This window comes from Protopterus annectens, chromosome 14.part0 (genome assembly GCF_019279795.1).
Source record: "Protopterus annectens isolate FY-2018-M chromosome 14.part0, PAN1.0, whole genome shotgun sequence".
Classification (NCBI taxonomy): domain Eukaryota; kingdom Metazoa; phylum Chordata; order Ceratodontiformes; family Protopteridae; genus Protopterus; species Protopterus annectens.
This window is the reverse complement of record NC_056748.1, coordinates 259299757-259327266: the sequence shown is the minus strand read 5'-3', so window position 1 is coordinate 259327266 and position 27510 is coordinate 259299757.

Genomic DNA, 27510 nt, shown 5'->3' with positions numbered 1-27510 from the left:
GCAATTAGCGCGTGCGCGCATGTGTGTGTGTGTGTGTGTGTGTGTGTGTGTGTGTGTGTGTGTAAGTGTGTCTGTATATTGCTGTATTTGAAGTATATGTGTGAGTGCTTCTGTACTGGTAATGTTAGATAAAGGGTGTTTTGCAATGTACTGCATAATGAGTCACTGGAATTGTTATGGTTAGTACACATAATTAAGGTAGTATAGGGGCAAAGCAAGAATATCCACCAGCCACAAATAAAATTCAGATATCCTGGTATTTTATATCCATATATCTTCCAAGGGAGAATCATTGTTAGACACTCATGAATATGTCTCCAGCTTACAGACAGAGCTACCATCTTACCCAAAACACAAATTATAAAAAATCTCAATTGTAATTAGTACCACCTTTAACATGAAAACTATAAATCTATGCATCAATCCCTTAACATCATAAATTTCAGAATCACGTTCTCAGTGATTCCAATATTTATTTTATCTGTAACAAAACAAGGATTTAAAAAGCCATATCCACATCACAGTATTCTGTACTAATTTATAGGAAAAATTCTTGCACTCTTTCTTCTTCCAGAACAATTCTATTAAGCTCCTTATTCTCCTGCACAAAATGTCACCACTCTATTAATAGATAAATCATAATAAACCAAGGCTAAATCTAAGTAGTGGTCTCCAATCAGTGTTATTGAAAAAAGGCATTTCCTTTTACACTGCATATGTTGCATATTAATGTATGTCTTTTATATCATATAATTATGTGAACTCCCATTAACAATTAAATTTATCCAGACTGCATGTGATGGCCTAAAATAGCTATTTTAACATATTGTATATATGCACTGATTTTAGCTAACAGCCTAACTATATGTGGTTCTACTTTGCTGGAATGTGATAAGAGTTGTGGTAAGTGTTATAATTGCACTACCGTATATAATTAACAAATGTAAAATTACATAAAACTAAAAAAAAATACTATGTAAACTGAATATCTGTAAACTCTTTAAAAAAAATAGAAAACTGTTTTAGAAAAGAAGAGAAAAAAAAAACGATACAGGGAAAAATTCATAAACGAAGTACTGCAGATATCCAACACTAGAGCACTCGAGTATCAGAATAATTTTTTATTTATTTGATTTTTTATGTTTTTATCTTTTAATAAATTTTATTTGTGTGCATATGTGTGTGTGTATCTGTCTGTGTGTGTTTATATCTATGTATCTATATGTGGATTTGTTTGTGTCTTTCGGCTTTTCCCGGTTAGGGGTCACCACAGTGGAACTCCGGTCCGCTAATGATTGGCAGTAGAGTTTTATGTGCTGGCTTGCCGGGCCTAATGCACAACCTTCAATGAAGGAATGCCCGTTCATGCATGTTGCCACAGAGAAGACACTCTGAGAATCGAACGGGCAATGTCTAACTGTGAGGTAACAATGCTACCGCAGCACCACCACCGCAGTCAATACCAGATGATGCAAAACATGTCTTCATAGAATAGAGACAAACATCCACATATATGCATCTATATGTGGATGTTTGTCTCTATTCTATGAAGACATGTTTTGCATCATCTGGTATTATCTTGATATTTAGGGACTAAATCATTCTGCAGTACATAATATTTTATTTTGCTTTCCAAAAGACACAGCAGGTACTAAGAGATCTCCTTCATAGACCTATCTTAATCCAAGGGAGGGCACTCTCACCTGGCTACTGACCATGGTAATGATTAATAAAGAAAAATACTATAATTGTGAATTCATTCACCATCTTTGTTATGGGTTGTCCCTATAGTCTTTAACTCTTAATTCCTTAAAATCCCGATTTGATCCTCTGGTTTTTCTCTAGTAACATGTTATGCTCTTTATATCTATGTTCTTGTCATGCTGGCACTTTACTCTGACTACAGTAGATGAATACAGTTCTAAAGAAATCAATCAGCAACTTTGCCTAGTCTGCAACGTTACGGAGTATCCCATCTATGTGTTTTAGTACTGTTAGCTCCTTTTATCATCTTCTTTTTATGTCACTGCATCTGAGAACTGCATTTTATGTATCATTAATCCTGAAGCTGTCCCCATTTTCACATAAACTTTTCAGTTGAACATACATAGCATTCTAGTGTCATACTTTAAGGTAATTTTGACATCCTATCCTGTAATTCTCATATTTCTGTATACATTCTACTTTTAATCAATAAAGTGCCGTGCTCAGTGTCTTTAACCAGAGTGATTGTCTCCTCATATTTGATATAATTTGTGAGTATGACAAATACTTGACAGGTACAGCAGCAAAACATGATTAACAGAAATAGTTTTGTCAGTCTGCCAGTCACTGAGAAACCCACATCCCAGGAAATAATTCTTAGCTCAAGGCACACTAATTTACACATGTTTATATTTAGCTTGTAGAGTGTGTGGCATTTCTTACTACCCCCCTCCAACGCACACATATACACACACACACATACACACACACACACACACACACACACACACACACACACACACACACACACACAAAAACACACACACACACACATGCACACACACATGCATGCAAATTAGGTTATTAGAATTCCCGTTCCTTTTTTGCCCAAAACCATTCTGTAATCATATATCTCTTAAATTATAACTATAATTGAGTTTGATTTGTGACATTTTGCTGCATATGTCTCTTAAATGATGATTCTGGTTTATACATGATGCTTTTGGTTGTGAGGAACACATTCTATATAGTGCAACTTATAAACAAGGGATTGGCATCCACGTCCAGAGATGTCATTTTACTAGTGTAATTAGTCCTCATTTGTCCAATCACTGATTACAATGCTCCCCTTAGAATGAACCTGACTAGGCATATGCAGCAACTGAAATTCCCCTGGAGGGTCATCACAAAGAATACAAGTAATAAACCTCATGAAATATGCAGACAGACACAAAGCCTTATTTTTATACTCAGTCTCCAACAGAATATTGATATATGCCTGACATAAGGCATCATCTAATTCAATACTGATGGACTTGTTGCACATCCTCAAATCTAACAGCATTAGAAATTCCTGATCAAAGGATCTTATTTGCAAAATAAATAGAACATGTTGGAGGGACAGATATGTGTCTAAGAGACTACCGCTATTCTGGAAGAGGCTTTGTATCCATGTGAAGCAGAGTTTGTCCCAGGCCCTATTCAAATGCAAGCTGGTCCAGTTGATGGTAAACCAGAAATTGACTTCTGGACTGGCACCTGTGTCACTACTAGACACAGGTATCTTGTAAATGCATTTGTTTGTGTCTTTCGGCTTTTCTCGGTTGGGGGTCGCCACAGCAGAACTCCGGTCTGCTAATGATTGGTAGTTGATTTTTATGTGCCGAGTAACCAGCCCTGACGCACAACCTTCAACAAAGGTATGCCCATTCATGCATGTCTCCATGCAGAAGACGCTTTAGCTGAGAATCGAACCAGACAGCGTCTTACTGTGAGGTGACAATGCTTACGCAGCACCACCACCGCGGATTGGTATCTTGTAAATGCATAATCATCTAAATCCAACTATAAGACCTGGGTAATATATCTTGCGTTTTACAAGTGGTAACATTTGGCTTGGCTTTATAAGGCCTCCTTGGGCCATTAGTCTAGTAATCACCCATGAACTTATGAACATGTCTGATTTCAGGAATTGACAGAAGCTACCTGTTGCTTGCTTTTGTGTATATCATAAGCTGTTAGATACCTTCTGCAAGATTATGGTTGGAATGGATTCTCTGTAATAGCATGCCTAACTAGCTAAGAGAACAAATAAAGAGAATAAAATCACTGTTATTATAAACCTTTCTGCTTTTACTCAAGATATGGTAAACCTCTCACCTGTGTTACCATTTTTCATTAGTACTTCCTGTTTCAACTTATCAGCAGCCACTCATTCTGTTAGAAAGCAGTAAGGCAAGAATTTGGGAACCTCATTGTATTTTCTCTAAAGCTTCTATTATGTCAATGCCTTACTATCATAAAACATGCTGACTTCCCAACTTTACTACTACAGTATTTAGTAATTAAGGCTTGCATCTTTGTACATATTCATAGGTTCATTGGCATATATTAGGCTAGGTTCATTGGTATATACTAGGCTAACACCACCTGGCCCTTTATAAACCTAGCTGTGCAGTCCAACCTAGTTGTGTCTCTATGTGTCATATGCATTTATTCAGAGGGAGTATGTTAGGAAGTTTCTAGAGATTATGGAGGGGGCGTTATGTTAGTTTGGGCATTACTGTCTGCCTCTGACCATCAGAGACATGGGGGCAAGATGGGGTGAATTTCTGATTTCAAATCCATTGGTTAAGGTTACACCTAAATATGGTTAGGTATGAACTCTGCTTCATGTGGATGGGAAGCCTGCTTCAGAGCATGGAGATCCTCTGATACACATATCTGCCTCACCAACATGTCTTATTTATGTCTATCTAATGGATCTGATGCTGTTCTTTTTGCAGATGTGCAAAAGACCCATCAAAGCTAGATATGAGGATGCCTTTATGGTGATCCACATAGGACAATGTGTTTATACCCTGAATTCTCCAGGTAAGAAAATGTTGTGGGCATTCCAAATGTTCCATATGCTTAGTCAGGTACATGTCAAAGTAGGTACTATATTCAATGATGGGTCTAATAAGGGCCGAATAAAGTGTCACTATGACTTCCTTAGACCTGGATGCCATTGCTTAACTTCTTTACTATCTTGACCACATGTTGGTCAAAGGCTAGATTATTGACAACATATGTTCTCAGATAACTCTCAGGAGTGTCTTATCAATAAAGTTATTAGACTGGCTGGCAGTTTTTCCTAAAAGACACTTTAATGCCTTTCTTGGCATTGAGTTTTAGTCTGTGACTTTTGACACCAGTCTTTTCTCTGTGTCAGACCCACTTGTAAGATGCTTGTGACATGGGGGAATCTATAATAGCTGCCAGTTTACAGTCATCTGTGAACTTGCTCAGCCAAAGGTCCTTGACATTAGTTTTTATCTCCAAAAAGCAGATACCAAATAAGAGCAATCCCTGCATGGAGCACCGAGGTATCCCACTGAAGACTGGTCTCTTCATGGAGATGGTCTCACAAATCCTGACTTCATGTGTTCTGTCTGTGAGTCATCTGGCAATCCAATGAGTTCTGTAGGGAGCTATGCCCAGTTTGCTGAGTTTGTCAACTATACCTGAGTGGGGTATCAAATGCCTTAACCAGGTCCAGTTAGGCAACGTGCACCATTTTGACCTCATCCATTGCTTTGGTGACCTTCTCAAAGAAGTCCACCAATATGAGTATGCATAACTTGCCATTTATGAAATTGGGTTGATTCAAGTGACTGGAGTTTCCTATGTCATTCCTGATCATTTCCATGATATTCTTTCCATGACTTTGCATCTGAGACTAGTGAGACTTATGAGTCTGCTGTTTCCAGTGTCTGTTGCTGGCCCACCATTGTGCAGAGGGATGAGTGTTGCTTTTCTCCATTTGTGAGGCATGCAGCCTGTTTGGAGGCTGTGGTTAAATAGTAAATCCACAGAGTCTGGTAGGTTATGTTTCATGTTATTTACAGTGTATCATGGGATATTGTCTGGGACCATTGATGCAATGTTTTAACCTTAAAGAGAATACTGACGACCTGCTTCTTAGTGATAATAGGGAGAGTTATATTTGATAGTATTTTCTGAGGGGAAGTTGAGAGGAGAGAGAGGTAAAGTGAGAGCCGAATTTATCTGCAAGGAGGTCTACTATATCTTCTGGCTCAGTATAGGTGGCTCCATTAAAAATAAGCAGTGCACACAACTGATTACTGCCTTTGAGTTTGCAGACGTAGCTAACAAATGCCTTGTGGTTGTCCTTTGCTTGGGAGGCCAAATTTACCTCAAATTTGGCATTGATATACTTTATTTTGTCCCCTAAATTTTTGTTTAGTATAATGAGAGCACTTTTACCTTTCTGGGTGCTACATCTCCTTTTTTGCCATGATTTTCTTCCTTCATTTAACCTACTAATGCTTTGATTCCACTGGGGTGGGTTTTTTTTTTGGGTTAGTTCTGTACTTCGTCCTCTATGTAGTTATTAACATCATTGTATAGTGTTTTTGTGACCGTTATCCAAAGGCAGCAGTGATCTCAAAGTTTGTGGGGGCTTAAAATTTTGCCAGGTTATCACTTAATAGTAGGTAATTAGCCATAGAGTAGTTCCTGAACATTCCAAGTTTAGGTGGTGTTCTGGGTTTTATTTTTAATTCAAAGAGACCATTGTTTGGTCTGACCTTACCAGAAAAAACATTAAACTAGGGGGTATGCAGCACTGTCCCATATTAGTGAGAATCAGATCTAGTATGTTTGTGACCCTGCTCAGCATATTGACAATCTGGTCCAGGGAGTTTGTGTTTAAAAATCCAGGAATCTCTATGCTTGCACATTTGGTATCATATATGATACCCAGTTAATAGTGGAGTAATTAACAATGCCCATGAATATGGTATTGGGTTGGATGGTGAGTGTTTCTAACAAGCTTAAATACATGTTATGGATTTCCTGGTTCATATAGGGGGACGTATAGCACGCAAGGAAGTGGTATGAGATTTTCCTTATAGCTCAATGCATCATCCTGTTTAAACAGCCTTCAGATATATTTATTTTTGATGTAAATCAAGACACCTCCGCCTTTAGTTCCTGTCTGACTAGTAGCAGTTCTAAATGCATGGAAGGCATTATAGGCTTGTACTTCCAATGTTCTCTCCACAACTTTAAACCATATCTTAGTGACTGCACTGATGTCAGCATTCTCTATGCTGAGGAGAGCTTGTAGGAGTGGGGTTTCTGGTTTAAACTCCTAGCACTGAGCAGTAATACCTTTAGATATTCTTGGTTTTGATTTGCTATATTGGAAAAACTTTGTTTGGCATTGCCTAAAAAAATCCACTATGGGAGAGGACAATCTTCTTCTTCTTTCAGCTTTTCCCAGTTAGGGGTCGCCACAGCGGATCACCTGTCCATTCATTATTGGCAGTGGAGTTTTACGGTGTCGAGTTGACAGCCCGGTGCTCAACCTTCCACAGAAGGCACACATATGCACGCACTCACACCTAGGGCCAATTTAGAGTGTCCAATCCACCTACAGCATGTCTTTGGGATGTGGGAGAAAACTGGAACACCTGGAGAAAACCCACATGACCACAGGGAGGATGATGCAAGGGTCTGTAGACTTATAGGTTCATAGGTTCATAGGTTGGTACTGGGCTATCTGCCCAAAGGCATATATTAGCCCAGCCACGTTGTGCGGTATTCACCGCCCCTTTAGTAGTTCCCTAGACCCTTGTACTAGCAGCTAGTACCCTTGGCCCCTATCTAGTAGTGCTGTTGGTGTGATCCCTGGTGTGAACTTTCTGTTACCCATCCACTCATCAAGGTTCCTCTTGAAGAGTGATAGTGAGGGGCTCTGTCTTATGTAGATCGGGACCCTGTTCCATAGTAAGGGAAGTCTCTGCAAAGGGAATCTATCCCTCCAGCATGTTCTATTCATTGTTGTGTTGAGGTTTATATTCCTAGAGCGTGTAGCTTGAGTAGATTTGGTTTTGCTAAGATGGAGCATGTTCAACAATTCTGGGTTGGACATGGCTCTGTACGTTAGACAGAGATCGCCTCTGAGAAAGTGGTATGCAACAGACAACAGTCTTAGCTTTTTCTGTAGCCTTTTTCTGGTATATTCTTTGAACAGCAATGGGACCAGTCAGGAATATCCCATACAGACACACACTGCCCAATTAGAGACAGTCAGAAATCAGTGCCCTCTGCCCCTTCTTTCACCATAAACAAAATATAAAAATAAATTCCAAGCTGACACATATAATGCAGTTATCAGGCTTTCTTGTGAACAGTAATCTTCAGGAAATAATGTCGCTATGCTCTGACTCTAACCAGGAGCACAACAGAAGGACTAATCTCAAAACAACTACTGAGTGGCAGAATGTGGGCTCTCCCATTACTGATGGTCTTGAACTAGATGTTGCAGACTTTAAAGGTAAGATGGAAAAAAATTGATTAATATCCTAAGAGTTGTAGTGTGCACTAAGCAATTAGATATGAAAGAGGAAGTAACTGAAGCTTTAGCAATCTAAAGGGAGTGCCACTAAATTTAAAAGGACAAGATAGATTGGCAGGTACCTGGCTCTATAGAATACAGCAGCATGGCCAATACATTTAAATAGCTGAAGAGGGGTGATTTCACACAGTGATAATTTTTGTTTTACTGACAATAATCAATGAAAAACAAGAGGGAAGGAAACGTGGTTAAATTAACACAAGGGACAGGCAACTAGACAGACAGTTGAGTTTAAAAACACAAAAGCACTATGATGGGAAAGTGGGGAAAATTTAATTTCTGTGTGACTCACAAGAGAAAAAGCTTTGATCTTTTTCCTAGCATAAATACAAGTAAAGCACTGTGTAACGAAAATACACTACAATATACAAATTAGATGAAGGAAATGAACCAATACAAATTACAAGAAAGCAAAAAACAATTTAACCTTTCACTCACAGTAATCTGTGGTAGAGTCTGAGTGAGTTATTCCAGTAAAGACTTGATTTTCTTTTATTTAACCTGTTTAAATACAAGGTTTAGTTCCTAGCTCCACTCTCAAGTCACAGCTAATTAACATTAATTGATCTGTTCTAATTTCTGTATGACTCACAAGAGAGATGGTTCTAGTTTCCCAGTTTAAATATGTAACTGAAAGCAGCATACTAGCAAAACACAGTGTAAAGCAAATACATCACAATATACAAAAATGATAAAAAAAAAACGCAAATTGCAAGAAAGCAAAATCAAACTGACCTTTCCCTAACAGCAGTCTATGCCAGAGTCTGAATGAGCTTTTACATGAAAGCATTGATAGGTTTTATTTTACCCCTTCAATAAAATGTGTAGTTTGTAGCTCCACCTTCAGTTCCCAGGTAATTAACCTAAACTGACCTGTTCTAATTTCTGTGTGACTCACAAGAATCACAGTTCTGGTCTCTTTCCTAGTTTAAATATGCAAATGAAAGAAGAATACAAGTAAAACACAGTGTAATTAAAATACACCACATTATACAACATAAAATAATGCAATGAAACAATATAAATTACAAGAAAGCAAAAAAAAACTAACCTTTCCATCATAGTAGTCTATGGCAGAGTCTAAGTGAACTTTTCCAGTAAAGCCAAAGCATATTAATGGTTTATAGTTTAGTATTTACCTATCAGTCTTCTGACTTTTTCAAGTCTAGCCAGCAAATAGATATCAGCATCAAGTCCTGCCATCCTGTGAGGTTAAGCTATTAACCATTATGACAATCACCTTTGCCTTTTCTTTTATCATTCTTTCATGGTGGAGCACCTTGCTGTGTGCTTATTGTTTGTACTCACTGTAAATAAGAAGGGTGGAGTTCTTTATTTGGCACAACAAGTTTACCCAGGTTGTTGTTAAAAATCAAGCCATTATTTAAATTTCTTCTAGTCTCTCTTTAATTCTTATAAAGGGTTGGAACAAGTGATGAACACTGCTTGTTCATAGATTCATAGGTAGGTACTAGGCTATCGGCCCAAGTGCCTACGTAAGCCTAGCCAGCAAGGTTCCATAGCTTACACCACCTGAGAAAGTTATTTCCTGTGCCACTGTCCAGCAGAGACACAGGCATGATCCCCGGGGTGTATTTCCTATTTCCCATCCACTCATCAAGATTTTTCTTGATGAGTGCTAATGAAGAACTTTGCTTGACATAGATGGGTAGCTTGTTCCAGAGTATAGGAAGTCTCTGGGACAGGAATATATCCCTCTAGCATGTCCTGTTTATTGTGGTGACAAGATTTAGGTCCCTAGAGCATGTAGCTCAGAGGGATTGGGATTTTTTAGGTGTAGCATGTCCAACAGCTCTGGGTTTGACATAGCTTTATATGTTAGGCAGAGATCACCTCGGAGTAGGCGATATGCTATGGAGTAAAGCTGGAGTTTTTTGAGGTGGTCAGTGTAGGGCATTTGTTTGAACCCAGTAATCTTCTTCTGTGGCCTTTCCAGCTGCTGCAGATGTCTTGTGAGGTACATTCCAAAAGGGGCATTGTACTCTATAATGGGTCTAATGAATGACGAGTAGAGGGGAACAATGACCTCTTTTTTCCTGGATGAGAAAACTTTTATGATGAGGTGTGCCACATAGAAGGACTTCCTGACTACTGTGGCGATTTTACTATCAAAGGAGAGACTACTGTCCACCTGGGTCCCAAGGTCTCTTATCATGCGTTCAGTGTTAAGCAGATTGCTGCCTATGTGGTAGTTCATGTGGGAAGCACTGACAGGATTTTAAGAATGTTCATCACATTGCCTCATATTTTACTGTATAGTTATTAATATTATAATATTATACAAAGCACATGTGTATCTACTGCACATTTGTAAGGACTGTTACAGATTAATTGTGAAGATGTCATTTATAGCAAGTGAACCACATTTTGTAGATTAGAAGGTGAGGGTTTGTTTTGATGCATTAGTCGTATTGTTACAAAAGATTTTTTTCTGAGTAAGAGCATTTTGAATTCTTTATCGTTGTTGACTTGGGTTTTTAATCTTTCCCACCAGCTGCATTCATAGCTTATGGAGTATAGGTGTGTGTCTGTGTGTGTGTGTGTGTGTGTGTGTGTGTGTGTGTTGTGTGTGTGTGTGTGTGTGTGTGTGTGTGTGTGTGTGTGTGTGTGTGTGTGTGTGTGTGTGTGTGTGTGTGTGTGTGTGCGTGCGTGTGTGCGTGTGTGCGTGTTTGTGTGTGTGTGGTGTGTGCGCACGCTTGCATTTGTGTCTCTATTTATCTAGCTATCTATCTAGTTATCTATCTACGTATCTACCTACCTACCCATCTCTATGTATATAGTTTACCAACAATTGGTCAAAAGAACCAATTGTCAAAAGGAAAAAATAAAGTACACCTAATTAAACACAGCTGATCACACATACCAGCTTTTTCACTGGGAGGATGTGGTACAGTAATGATGGGAGAAATAATTTCCACACTATATTGTGATCTTAGAGATCTGTGTGCTTGTTGTTTGTACTCACGGTGGTGCAGCGGTTAGTGTTGTCGGCTCATAGCAAGAGGTTCTCTGGTTCGATCCTTGACTGGGGTGCCTTCTATGCAGAGTCTGCATGTCCTCCTGTGATGGCGTGGATTTCCTCTGGGTGCTCCAGTTTCCTCCCACATCCCAAAGACATGCTGTAGGTGGATTGGACACTCTAAATTGGCCCTAGGCATGAGTGCATGCGTGTGTGTGCCTTCCGTGGAAGGTTGGGCTGGCAACTCGACACTGTAAAACTCCACTGCCAATCATGAGTGGACATGTGATCTGCTGTGGCGACCCTTAGCTGGGAAAAACCCAAAAGAAGAAGAATTGTGATCTTAGAAATTATGTATATATAATTATCAGAGGGTATGGGTGGGTGGAGGGAGGCTTCCCTCCTCACACAAAATCATGTTGAAAGCTCTTTCTGTTTTCTTTTTTGTCTCCCAGTCAGCGGGTATTCTGTCACTTGCCATTCAATATTGTGAATTTTTGGTGATGGGTCATACACCTCTAAATATATATCTATATATCTCTCTTTCTTTATAAATATGTATGCATATATACATATGCGTACCATACACACACACACACACACACACACACACACACACACACACACACACACACACACACACACACACACATCTATTTAACTAAATCAACTGAGGTAAAATGACAACACAATGTCAACAGATTTCAATACATGCTGTAAGGTGGAGCAAGGAAAGTAAAAAAAAAAAAGCACGCTTTTTGCCCCACACTCCTGTCAACTCTTTATTCCATCTTAAGCTCTCAAAATCTGAAGAAAAACAAATTTTTCCAACCTGAAGGATTTTTGATCCCAAACACTCATCGGCCATCTTTTTTGTCGACCAAAATGTGTCAATAAAATAGAGATCAGATTACTAATTTTTGATTATTTTCATAAAAACTTCTGCTGTAGAGTTTGTTTATGGCAGGGGACCACCAGATTGGCTTCCTTTTTTTGGAGGATAACATCTTGGTTCTGTTAGGGATTACATGATCCATGCACTCATGTAAGTGCTTATAAAGAGCTGTTCTGAAGAAAATCTAGGTCAAAGGTCATCACTGATGTCTGTGAAAACAGATAGAAACTTTATCTTTCTTTTTTCAATTATATATGTGAGAAATCTACTGAAAATAACAGCTTTTCTTTTTTGTTTTCTTAGAAGTGAAGAATTGGTTAAAACAATAGCCGTAGTAATGTTTAATACACAGCTGTTGCTTACATATAATTTGCTTACATTTTGCTGAATGTCAATGGCTTATACAGTAGTGTTATTAACTCTAACTGTACATATTAATGGAAAGAAGTAAAGTTAGATGTTTGCTTCTGATTAGAACTGTTTAAAACAATTACAATGAATGAGAAATGGACAGAGAGTTATCATTTTCATATGCAGTAATCCAATTTTAATAACAGGGTGTGAAGCTTAGATCAGAATAGCAGCTCACAATGGCTAAAAACACACACTTGAATTAAACAAGCACACATTCTTTTAAATATACTCAATATTTCTTGTACTACTAGAATTAATAAGAAAACTAAACATTGTATGAATAATATGCATATGCACAAGGAATGAAATATCTACCATGTGAGATTAATCAAACAGCAGTAACAGTTAAGTTATTAAATATATACACATTCTGAGGGCAAATGATTAAATAGCACTTTTATGGGAGATTTCAGAAATATAAGCTATACAGAATAAGGTAGAATATTAGAGGGCAAATGAGACAGAAAATATATTTAAATGACAAACTGCTAATTAGAAATATTTGTATTACATATACCTGCACATGACAGAAATGTGTATCTACAAGATCTTATATAATTTGCATAGAACATCATGTAAAAATATTTGAAAATATCCTAAATGCTGAAATTTGAAACTTGGTCATGTGAACTTTGAAACTTTTTGCATATCGCGTGTTATTAGGTTCACTAATACTACCTAAAATACTCATTTCATAAGTCAGAGCATTAATTTCAGTGTTATATTGCTGAATCAATACATCCATTTTGACAGAAAGCAAAGTAGATTTTTCAATTTGCTTGAACCTAGGAAGGGTTTATGCGATTTGAATTAAGCACATTGTAACTTTTGAATACAGTACAAATTGCAATTTTTTTGCTCCATTCAAATAGAAAGACATTCTCTTTGACCTCAGTAATGCACATTTTTTTTAAAGAATTAGTTTAATAAGCTGAAGGATTTTTAAACATAATGATATTTATCTTATTGAGAGTGTTACACAATTTTGAGATACAGACAATTGTACTTTTAAAATTAATTCAGAGCTTTTCTTAGATCTAAAAATATGTGCATATCTTTAGCATGATAAATATATATGTGCACTGATTTTCCTTTTATATAATATTTTCCTATGATAAGTATATACATGTCACCTGTAAGTTTACAGGTATCTTTATCTTTTCAGGCCCCACTTTTTTCTACTTATTTATTTACAGATTTAGTTATAATTATGTTGAATGAGTGAATAACTTAGGAATATTTAGTGGATAATTTGTAATATTATTATATAAATAGGTATATAGTACACTATTTGTTAAGATTATTTAATATTTGTGATTAACAGAGGAGGATTATTAAACTTTATTTAGTAAGGGGGGAATAGTTTTAAATGACAAAATATATAACCAGATTAATAGTTTCTTGTCTTTTTTAACTTATATATTATGTTATTTGTAAGTTACAGTAGCTGCTGGCTAGTTTTTATTATAAATATTTAGGTATTGGTAGAGAGGTAGTATAGTAGTTTGCCTATACAGTAGGCAAACTGGGAATTTTGGGTATCCATGGTAGGTTGTGTTTTTTTAGCAATACATACAGCTACAGTTGTTGAATTGTTTTTGTTATTTATGAGTTTTAGTAGTTTAGTTTGTAGAATGGAAGAATTCCAAAAATGTGGAATGTTAAGACAGTGATGGAGGAATGCATTAGAGTTTTAGATATAAACTAATATGGTGGATAAATGTGTCATATTATCTTTTAAAATAAATCTTTTTAAATATACAGTATGGAACGTTGTAATCTATTATCTATTAATGTAAATGGATTAAATAATGGCAACAGAAGGAATTCATTAATAGCATTTCTAAAATTAAATAGAGGAGACATTATATTCTTGCAAGAGACTCACTTGATAGCTATACAAAATTTAAATAGTTTATGCTATGAAATGTTATCATCTGCTTCTTTTAACAAAAGGTGGAAAGGAACTGCTATACTTTGGAAAAAATCTACTGTAATGCCTAAGGTCATGGAATCTGTTAATGATCACAAAGGAATGTATACATTTGAAATAATTAAGTATAATGGCAGACTCTACACACTAGATGATTTTACTAGATCCCTGGAATAGGTGCAAGAGTGGCTAAAGATCACTTAAATGTACTACAAAGTCATTGCAAGGGTAACCATGAAGAAAAAAACAAGTACCGAACCAACTCTGCTGGGCAAAAACTTCTTGTTTATGAAACAAAATGGAAAGTAATAAAAAGTGAGCGCTTTCACGATAACACTATAATTTCTTCAGACTAATAAACAAGTATAAAGACATGAGTTTAAAAAGCTAATATGGCTAAGCAGGTTACTTTCATTTCATCACAACACACTACCTCTGCATTCCCCTCAGATAATCTGAAGGATACTTATTCTTGATCATCTAAAAACACTCAAATGGAGCTAATAACAACAGAAACAGCCTCTACCTCAAAGGGAACATCTTCTATGAATTTTTTAACAGAGGCCTTGAGCAAGCCATTGTTTCCTTTAACAAACCCCCTCCCCATCAAGGAGCTGAAGCAGAAGTCAAGGGAGGAAAGGCAGGCTACAACATCTACAAAATGTGGATCGCACACAACCAACAGTAAAACAATGGAAACACTGAATGCAGGTTTGGTGTATAATATTTCATCGACTGTACTTACTTCAGCACAGCTAACTCTACTGAATAAAGGGTTATCTTTTACTCCAGCAAAAAAAGCTGAACCAGTAGAGTTGCTTAAAGATTTGAAACTTTTGGGCAGATCATTGACACTCAAAACTGTTTTCAAAGGTGACTCTCAGCTTAATGCTACTGAATTTAAAAAAACACAGTACCTTTATTCCTCAACCTCACCCCATGGTAGAAGCATTTATTTCTCTGTGTGATCAACAATTTAGGGATTTGTTTGACACTCATTCTAAACCTCTTTTTTCAAACATATCACCAGACAATTCTACTGCTCTATTTGAGTTAAAGAATATGTACTCAATAGAGGTTAGGCCTACAGATAAAGGTGACAGTTTTGTGGTACTTGACATAGATTTGTATCTAACACAAATGAGAAATTTATTATATGATGAAGCGACTTATTTAAATGTCTCTAAAACTACTGTCACAGGAATTATGGAAAAAGTTTCTTTTATGTTGTTTGATTTACTCATGACAGGTTTCATTTCTGAGAGTTTAATTATTTTAATGTTGAACACCCTCTCATTCATACGATATATGGGCTTCCTAAAATGCATAAGAACTGCGAGTACTCACCCATGGGACCTATTGTTTCTTGTAATGGTCGGAGCACAGAGAAACTATCAATTTTTGTTGAAAAAGACTTACATCCAATTCTAGATGAATGTGACACAGTCCTAAAAGACACTAAGTCCTTTTTATCTAAACTGTTTGGCAAAGTATCTACTTTGTCTAAAGATTATTTGTTTGTTGCGCTCGACATAGAATCACTATTTACAGTGATTCCCAATAACTGGGGAGCAGAGAATGTCAGAGCTTTTTTGAATGACAGGAGATGTTTCACAAATGAGAAAGTGAATTTGCTCTGTACATTACTTAAGCTTGTACTTGAGAATAATGTTTTTGTGTTCGAGAAGGAGTTCTTCTTATAGAAGGTTGGCGTGGCTGTGGGCACAGCATGTGCCAGTAGCTATGTAAACCTTGCATTAGTGCAATGGGAGAAATCCTGTCTGTTACATAACATTGCTTATGAAGAGAACATAGACTGGTACGTACATTATGTGGACGATATGTTTTTGCTTTGGCTTGGCTCGTCAGAACTGTTGAATGAATTTATCATCTTAATTTATTTAATTAATTTATCAACAATTTATCAACTACTTGCATGGTACTACTGGTTTCTTAAAATTTACCTGTAATAATTCTGCTGTAGAAATGGAGTTCTTAGATGTTAAGATCAACAAAGACTATCAAAAACTATCTCCTCTACTTTCAACTTTCATAGGTGTACTACAAGACTCAGTACGGCCCACTTCTCTTTTCTGTCTACACTAACAATCTACATACCTCCACCCAGCATGCCACACTCATACAGTATGCAGATGATTCGACTTTAATCTGCTCGGCCCCCTCTCTTTTTATTCTCCAACAGACCCAGTAATCCTTTAGCTCTGTGGAAAGTTGGATCACAAATATCCAACTCATCCTTAACCCTAATAAAATTAAATTGCTTTTATTTACCCCCAACAAATCAAAGTCTGCTCCTCTTTCCTTTTCTATTACTTCCAAAAATGGTACTATCATTTCTCCTTCTGCCCATACGAAACTCCTCGGTGTTGAGATTTAATGTCCATATCTCTCAAACCATCAAAAAGGTTCACAAAAAAATGGGCTCACTATACAGCCACAAAAACTTCCTCTCAGATCAAGCACGGATCACCCTAGCCCAAACTCACATTTTGTCCACACTAATGTATGCAGCACCAATTCTTACCTATATCAGAAAACGTGACCTTGATAAACTTGAGTCATGCTATAATAGTATTGCCAAATTTGCTAACAATGCCACCTTCAGATCCCATCATTGTCTAGCTCTAAGGGACTTAAAATGGTTAGAATTTCCTCAACTACTAAATTACCACCAACTGGTTACTGCCTATAACATTCTGAAGTATACTGATAAAATCCCATCACTAAGTCAATTACTTACCTACTATGCAACAAATTGCACACTCCGTTCTAGTGACAATCACTTCTATGCATCTCTAGAGCTAATAACACTGCTAAAAAAATGTTATTCTCCCACACTGTTGCAAAAAATTGGAACAAACTCCCCCCATCACTGACCTCTATCCCCACCACCTCACACTTCAAACACTCTTTAAAATCACATCTCATAAGCACCTGGCTTTGCCCATGCATAACCTAAAAACACTGCTTAAGCTCTGTGGAAAGTTGAAAGGCTTATTACTTGCCTAATGTAAAGGCTAAAGTTGTTTACTTCCAATATTTTCTTTATCCCTTTAATATGGGTACTTCATTTTAACATGATGTATGTCATGACTCTCAATGTTAAATGTATTTAGTCTGTTCAACTGCTGAGTTTATCCTGTCTGTTTTATATTTCTGTCTTTCTAGCTGGATGTTTGCTGTTATAATGTGTTAATATCAGTTTTTTACTACTATGTATTAAATTCTAGTATATCTGTTAATATATGTGGAGCTTTTCTCCCTGGGCCTCTGCTGTAAATGGACCTGATCCAGTTGGACTGTCCCGGTTGACAAATGTAAAATAAAATAAAATAAAATAAAATAAATAAACAAAGGAGACCTTGATAGTATGTATACTAGTGTCTACAAAAAACCCACTAGGAAGAACAACTTCCTGCACAAAAATAGCATGCACCCCAAGCATGTCACCTGGAATGTTTTAAAAGAGCAGATTTATAGAGTAATGAGATTGCACAATGATAACATTCAATTGGGTTTAACACTTGACTCTCTCAAGTGTGACTTTTTAGATAGAGGCTACAAAGAGGCAGAGATTGATTCTCAAATTAATGCTGCATGGGAAGAAATGGAAAGGAAATGTAGAGCCTATTTTTGCAACCACGCTCCATCTGATGCTCCACAAGCAACTGTAGCTGTGAGTGATACTTTTAGAGACTCTCTACCTTACTTCAGTGACATCAATAAATATTGTGAGGTCATTAACCAGAATTGGAATATCTTACACACAACAGATTAATTAAAAGGGACTATAGACAGCACACCACATTTTGCATTTAAAAACAATAATTCCCCAAAGAAACATTTGTGCTATAAATCACAACTCTGTATCAGAGGGCCTCAGTCTACCAGACATGGGACTTTTTCCTGTAGATTATGTTCAGCCTGTAAGTATGTACTTACGGGCTTAACCTATATACATCCTCACATTAACATTAAAATCGAACTTGATTTTTATGCTGACTGCAGAACTCAAAATATTGTTTATTTTGCAAGTTGCCAGGTCTGTTATGCCTTCTACATAGGCAAAACTAACAGACCACTGAAGAACAGGATTCTTGAACATTATAGGGACATCAGGAATCAGAAAGACACAAATTCCTTAGCACAACACATTGGTTTGCATGGCTCAGAACACAATTTTAAGTTCTTTGTACTCCAGGTTTTGGATATTAGTATTAGAGGTGGTGATACATCTAATAAAACAGGAAGGGCTGAACAGAAATGGATCTTGCTCATGAATGCAGAGAAACTGCCTGGTCTAAATGGTGTTCCTAGCCTTATACCTGTCATGAAAGCACAACTGCTTAAACATTAATGTTGTTTTTAAACTTAGATTTTATTCATATAGTTTCCCTTGTATTTATAACAATTGCTACAGTGTGTGTGTGTGTGTGTGTGTGTGTGTGTGTGTGTGTGTGTGTGTGTGTGTATGTGTACCTTTTAATTATTTCATCAGATTTGCATATGATAGCTGATTGGTTTTGCTTTCTTTTTAAACCCATGTCTTTCTACTTGTTTATTAGTCTGAAGAAGCAATAATGTTATAGCGAAAGCGCTCACTTTTTATTACTTTCTATTTTGTTTAAAAAACATTTGCCTAGCCGTGTTGGTTCGGTACTTGTTTTTTACTTCAAGTTTACACAGTTTTCTTGTACTGCGCCTTTCGCCTGTTCCTGTGTATTTTTGCTTTTTGTGGATACTCATTGAAAGGGTAGTTTAATTCTAGCAGTGGATTTTTATTTCATATCTAGTATAGAAGATACAAGTGAACAGAAGAAAGCTAAAATTTGAGCATCAGCTAAAGCACCAAACAGATAGATTAGTGGTAAAAATGTAATTGCTTTAAACGTAAAACCAGAAGATAAGTCATTGTTCTTCATTTATTCTTCTTATGTGCATGGGATACAAAGTAGATTTCCTTAATAAAGTGAATTATTTAAAAACAATTCCTTGTCTTTTGTATGATCATAATGCACCGAACTGTAATATATTAATAGAGATAAGGAAAATTCAGGCTGTTTATAGAATCAGAGTATATATGATGAAATTAAAAGAAGTTAAGAGTTATCTTAAGGAACAAATTGAGAATTTTTTTATCTTAAAATGATAATGGCTAGGTTAGTAAAGTCATACTATGGGACTCCTTAAAAATGCATATCAAAGGTATAATGGGAAGATGGGCTAGTAACAAAATGAAAGAGTGGGATAGAGTTGTTAGAAATATAAAATAAAGTGAGGTTTGAACAACAAACAAAGAAATTAAATAATACTGAAGTCATTTAAAAAATTAATAAAATACCAAACAGTCTTAATACAGAAAGTGAAGATAGCTTTGTAAAAAAAATAAAATTGCACATTTATACGATGACTTCAAAAATCTACATAGATTAGTTAATAGAATTAAGATGTTAAGCAAAAAGGCACAAATCAATGGTTTACTATCAAAATCTTCAACACACTTATGCGAGTCATCACTTACCCTACTCAAAATGTTGTAAAATCCAAATGCCGAACAATCAAATAACCAAAACCTGCATTCCCCCACTCAAAATGAAAAATCCACAAAAGTGAATGCTAGTGTGCATTCTCTCTTGTGGATTCAAACATTTAAAAATTTATGTTATGACAGCTTGGAAGAGTGCTTTTCAACCTTCCAAGGTCAAGTAATTGTTTTATAACATTTTGATGGCAAACCCAAATCAATAATACCCAAAATCCTCACACTAATAAGCTGATTTCAGACATAGGGAAATGCTTATTTTTCTGTTAATTCCACAAGGATCTTAATAACGATAAAAAAATATTCTTGGTGATTACAACAATTGACAAGTATTTAATGAAAAATGTCACTAATAAACTTACTGACCAACTAACATTTCTGTTGAATAAGCCTATTAACCTAACAGAAGTTAAAGAAGCTTTAAAAAAGGGGGAAACAATAAAGTTCCTGGGCTAGATGGTTTAAGTATGGAATTATATTGTCTGCTTCCATTAAACATTTTAAAATTGACATTTTCATGATAATTTAGTATGGCAAAATAATTCCTTCCTTATGGAAGTATTCTGTAATTTCACTTAAACAAGAGAAAAATAATAAGTTAGTTTCCTCATACAGACCTATTTCATTATTAAATATAGACTATAAAATATTTACTTCCATCTTCACCACAACATTAAGAGATATAGTAGACAAATTAATTAATAAAGCTCAAACAGGATTTATAGTCAATAGATTTAAAATATGATAATACAAAAGAGTAGTAACTAGTTTTAATTTACCAAATTAACTGAACATGAAGTCAGTCCTAATAAGTTTAGATATCGAGAGAAATTTTGATTCTGTAGAATGGGGCTACTTATTTAAAACTTTAGAAGCATTTGCATTTCCAAAACACTTTATTGGAATATTAAAAAAACTGTATAGAGACTCCAAAGCATATGTTAAAAATGGTCTACTTCACTTTGTCAAAAACAGTAATTGTCGACTAACTTTTTGTTAAACCCTATTCTTTAAAGACCCAACTCAGCAAATGGATTTTTCATCTAACTTTTTCCTAGGGCAAAGCAATGGTTGTCCACAATCTGGAATTAGCCCCTTTCCCCACTGTAGTGTGATATTAAAGTTGGTATATTTAGTTAGGGAGTACAGGGGGTTTTAAACTTTATATATATATATATATATATATATATATATATATATATATATATGGGATCCAGGCACATGTTCGACTAGCATATGTCTGAATCACAAAACATTGAACACACATACACAAAAGCACTTAACATCGACAAGCGCTTCCGTGTATGTGTGCCGGTTTCATAGATCGGACTACAGTGTGGGTAAGGGAAAATTCCTTTTTCCCCACTGTAGTGTGATCTTGGAGTGAGAATAATAAAGGGGTGTGTGGAGGGTGCAGGGGGGCGAAGCCCCCCTGCAGAAACATAGATTTTTTTTAACTACGCATACACGGAAGCGCTTTTTGATGTTAAGCACTTTCATGTATGTGTTTTTGATGTTTTGTGATTCGGACATTTGCTAGTCAAGCATGTGTCCTAGTCCCATATATATATATATATATATATATATATATATATATATATATATATATATATATATATATATATATATGTATATGTATATATATATATATATATATATATATATATATATATATATATATATGTACATATTTATGGTTGCTAAATTGGCCTACCATTGGTTAGCCCTAGGAAAAAATTCAATGAAAAGTCCAATTGCTGATTTGTGTCTTCGATGAATAGGGTTTGACAAATAGTGATTTGACAAATAATACATTCAATTAAATGATACGGCCCCATTAAAATGGATCTTATGTTTCTCAAGGATTCACCTTAAATAAAGGAACAAAGCAAGGGTATCCCTTGTCCCCTTCACTATTTGCATTGGCCATCTAACCCTTAGCTAATAGTATTGGAAGCAATGAAAAAAATGATGGTAATTTCAATTAAAAAGAATTGTCAATCTAAAATACAGCTTTTTACAGATATTTTATTAACTATAGGTGATTTAAATTATTCAATTGAAGAAAGATGAAGAAATTGAAAAGTTTCAAGAAGTATTGCTGCTGAAATTGAATAACAATAAAACTGAAACTTTAGTGCTAAATCAATTACTAGATAGTAACAATAAATATAAATATAATTGGAAAGGGAAAGAACAAAAATATTTAGAAATAAAAATTTGTTAAGATGGAAGTATGACTATTAATAATTATTTTGAAAAAAATAATTGAAGAAGTGTTACTTCTTATTAAAACATTTATTTTTTTTTACTTTCAAGGATAGGTATGTACTTTTAAAATAGTTATCTTACCCAATGTTATACTCATATTGTATTCAATACCTTTGATATCTGACAAAAAAGCTTTTAAAAAATGGAAAAAAATATTAACTTCATTTAATGGTATCCTAAAAAGCTGAGAATTGCTTATAGAAATCATGTACCAGACTCAGTCAGTGACCACTCCCCTATACACATCCTAAGATTCTCTTCACACCTCTCTAGACCTCACAAACATAAGGAATGCAGAAAACTAACCAGCTTCAACCCTGATACTTTAAATAATTTTCTCTCCACAACTGACTGGTCGTACCTTTCATCCCTCCCTCTTGCTGAAGCTGTTCTTCAATTGAACTCCATCTTCCTAAGCACACTTAACCCCCTAGTCCCTCCTAGACAGTCAGAATCAAATCATGTTGTTCTCCTTGGCTCACTAACTCTACCAGGTCTCTTATCCATAACAGAGATTCTGCCTGGAAATTCTGGATTAAGACAAAATGTCTCACACACTTCCAAAAATATAGAGAACTCTGAAACCTAACCAAAAAACAGATTGACTTTAATAAAAAATACTTCTATCACACACTTAAAACTACTGAACCTAGAAATCCCCCAAAATTCTGGAATGCTATTAATTAATTCTCCACCTTGGTAATCCCTCAGCTCCCAACCCCTGCACTGATAATGCACCCCAAGAAACTGCATTCATTTTCAGTTTTTACTTTATCAATACCATCAGGAAACATACAAACTACTAAACCTACCAAACCCTCACTACCCACCACTACCCTACTACAAAACTGCCCATTCTCACTAAAATCCATCCCAATCAACTATGAAGTCTTCTTCTTAAACTGATACCATGCTCCCCCTCAGCTGATACCTTATCACCTCTCTTCCAAAAGACAGCCAATAACTCCATTGCATATTCTGTTTCCATAGTTGTAAACCATTCAATCACAGAATCCACTGCCCTACTCTCTGAAAAAAAATTCCATACCATACCTATCCATAAAGGTTGAAATTTTGTAGAGCAGTAATTACTGACCTATTACCATCCTCTCTCTCCCCTCTCTAAAATTCTTGAACACCATGTTCATAAACAAATCATGGCCTATCTCACTCAAGAAAACCTGATCACTTCTACTCAACATGGCTTCTGCCCCCACCACAGCACCACTACTGCACTTATTTCCTTTACAAACTCCATTGCCCTTGCCTGAGACAATAATAAACTAGTGTCCTGCCTCTTCTTAGATCTGTCCAAACCATTAACACTGTCTCTCACTCCATCATTCTCTCCAAACTGTCTCAACTCACCCTGTCCCCAACAGGTCCCTATTTATTTGACGAAGCTTTAGCTTGTTGAACTACAAAAGATCGATAGCTAAAGATTAAAAAAGCCAAACTGTGAATGGCCAGCTAAGAGAAATTTTTCTCAGGGAAAGAATTTACTTGGCCGTTAATGAGAATTTGCCCTTTCCCTGATGTGGAGTGAACCTGGAGTTAGTATATTTAGTTAGGGGGGGGTGTGGGGGTACAGCACCCACATGGGGGGTGTGGGGGTGAAGCCCCCCAGTTATTTCATGCTGAAAGGTTTTTGTTTTCTCTAATGGCCAAGTGAATTCTTTCCATGGGAAAAAATTCACTTAGCTGATCATTCGCTGTGTGGATTTTTGATCTTTAGCTGCCGATCTTTTTTAGTTTGACAAGCTAAAGTTTCATCAAATTAATAGGGACCCTCCCCAACAACTATCTCCTGGTTTAACAACTACCTCACAGACAGACACCAATCCATCAAATGGCTCTCTGCTCTATCCCCCTTTCTCCCCATTTTGTGGAAGCATGGTGGTATTAGCTTCCCAGATGTAGAATCTTATTCTATTGCTGCAGTTTTTAACTTTATTATACTCTGGATAGACTCAATTTACTCCAGTAAATGGAAAACTATTCAGGAGCAAATTTTACTGAATTCTTATAAGTTTGTCAAATATGATAAATTAGAAAATGTAATAATCCTTTCATCTGGTTAATAAAATTTACTTTAGAAGGAAGACTCTGCATATATGAAATCAATCCTAAAAACAGTTAAGAAATATGTTATTGAAACTCCATTATTATCAAAATGGACATTTTTGTGCTTTCCCATTGCACACACCTCTAGATTTAAGTAAACATAGAACAATTTTAAAATGAATTTACTAAAAAGTAATGGATTAGTATTATGTTCTGATTACTTTGAAAATGAAAAGGCTAAGTCACCAGAATATTTAATGAAAGATTATAAGTTTGAGGAAACTGTTAACCAGCTAATGTTACCTATCAGTAAAAAATTAAATGAATTTGTAGATAATATGAGTGAAGAGGAACAGAACACAATTTCAACATTATATGAGTATATGAATGCTATATTCTGGGGTAAAGTGGCCTACAAAGGAAGCTTGCTAAGTTTACATAAGTTAATTATAAATAATAATTTTGATGCAAAATTCTGGAACATTTTAGATAGTAGTGGATTGAGTGATTCAATAGATGGCAAGAATAACATTATGTTACTTAAATCACTTACTCAAACATCTTCAAGTTTATCAAAAAATGAAAATACAACCAGACCTGATAAAGGATACAGCTCTCAGCCAAAACAGAGTAAGAATCCAAAAAAAGCTGAGCCAAACCACCACAGCTGCGAAAGTCTTCTGTTTAATATACAACACACAGAATGAGTAACCGCTTTCACGATCACACTGACCACTTCATCAGCCTGATGAAGCGGTCAGTGTGATCGTGAAAGCACATACTCGTTCTGTGTGTTGTATATTAGAAGACTTTCGCAGCTGTAGTGATTTGGCTCAGCTTTTTTTGGAATCTTCAAGTTTATATTGGAATGTTTTTATGTGTAAATATATACATAGAATATGAGTTACTCCCTATAAAATGTCTAGGTTTAGTAAAATGACTTCTTCAGAATGCTGGAGATGTAGTAAGGTTGTAATAGCTGATATTTATGAATGTTGAGAAATCAAATGTATATTCTTTAACTAGATCAATAATATTAATGAATGTTCAACTTCGTTTATCTGTAAAAGTTAAAGAGCAAAAACTGTTTTTGAGTCTCCAGGCAGTAGCTAGAAATGTTATTAGAAAAAAAAAATAGAAATCGAATTCAGTTCCTACATTCAAATAATTTTTAAATTTAACAGCAGTACTATATAAAACTGAAAAAAAAGAAGTGATCAGAACAAGATCTGTAAGTCATATTAAGACTTAGTGGTTGGGATAGCCTAGAAATTTTGCTACTGAAATACCAAGATTCTTAATGTGTTAATTGCATAAAATGGATTCATTGTGATTCAATGTATTCTTAACATTGTATAATAGTATGTGATGTTGAATTCCTTACTTTCTGTGCATATATTGTAAATATGTTAAATTAATAAAAAAAAATTCTTAGAAAGAAAAAAAGTATTTGTCAAATGTAGACAAATAGGTTACATTTGTTATTACAAAAAAAAGTTTTCATGCTATACCCCAGGAATTAAATATACGAACCCCAGAGTTACACAAACAAAAGAAAAGGGAAAAATCTGGAATTTTGTAATGGTTGTTATAATGAACATCTACAGATACATATTTCAGGAAACTGCACTACCTATGAAAAGACCTGTATTTCTGCATGCCATAAAATGAATGTAGTGAAAACTCATATATATATATATATATATATATATATATATATATATATATATAGAGAGAGAGAGAGAGCGAGCTAGACTGGCAGAGATCTATATCTATATCTATATCTATATTTATATCTATGTCAATGCCTATATCTATATCAGCAGTTACGTGAACTTATGAAGACAAAGATATCTGGTTGTGTATTTAGCTGCATTGCCCATTAGGATGCTAGTTTTAGTAATATCCACTTTTCAGCTCAAAGCAATTGAATATAGCTTTGAATTAATGGTAGGCTGATGATCTTTGGTACATTTAGCATTGAGTTTGATTTTGACAAGAATATTTTTTGGGATGCTTTCTTTTTCTTCTCCTGTATACTGCAGCCTTTTATGGATTAGTCAGGGTATACACCTACTTCTCAACAATATTTTTGTTATATATTATATATATATATATATATATATATATATATATATATATTTATATATGTACACACACACACACACACACACACACACACACACACACACACACACACACACACACACACACACACACACAGTCCTTTTGTGTCAGTCTTGCCCTCCTGTAAACCCCCCACCCTGTGCAAGTGATGACTGTGCCCTGCTCCTTGCATATTTTTTGTGATTTTGGCCTGTCAGTGTCTGTTGCACAGAGCTGACAGCTAATGCTTGCATAGTCAGATGCCTGTTTTCATCAAGATATGTAATGAATTTCTGTTTGGTTTATTCTGCTTAAGGTCGATACTGTTAGCATTTATAGTGCTCATACTTGTAGTCGTATTACAGTATTATTACTTATAAATTACTGCTTGCTTCACCCCTTGTGCATATGATGGTGAGATTGCCCTGGTCCCTGTTGGGGTGTCTGACTTGGTCTACTATGTCTGATGTAGCGAGCAGGCCAAGCATGTTTTTGGGGTAATATATTTTTCTTTCCTCTGTTGGATTGTTAAAATACTGAAGAAGCTGTGTAGGGAAACCTGGTTTGTGTTGTGGAGTCAGTTGCTTAATGTTCTTTAAAAATCTGTTCTTATGAATGCAATGCAATCGGCATTCATAAGAGTGCTTTCTGACATGCGTGAAAGGTGCGTTGACATTTCAGCTTTCAATATTATGCAGTATCGCTCATATAAGCCTCTGATGATTTTTTCTCAACATTACAGGGTTTGACATTTTGGTAATTCGATTACATGATGTAGATTCATATATATATATACTTATATACTTACAGTATCTGTATACATATTCTGTTTATTCATCTTGTTTTCATTACAGATGTTTTTTAATCATGACAATTGTAGTTTATAGCTATTAAAAACTTATTTGGAGACATAGCCTGGGATTCATGAATGCTACATGATATGATTAGCTTGTCTGTGTGATGGGCAAAGATGAGTGAGCTGTTTGAAATTCAGAAAACAGCAGTACATGTTATGCCTAGCTGGAAAAAAAGGATTAGCATCCAAATACACTAGTGATCAAATAAGGAGCTGAGGTACATGCTAACTAAGCAAATAATCATGGAAGACCAATTCAGATTGCACTCATTTAAGCTGTGTATTCCATGACTTGCT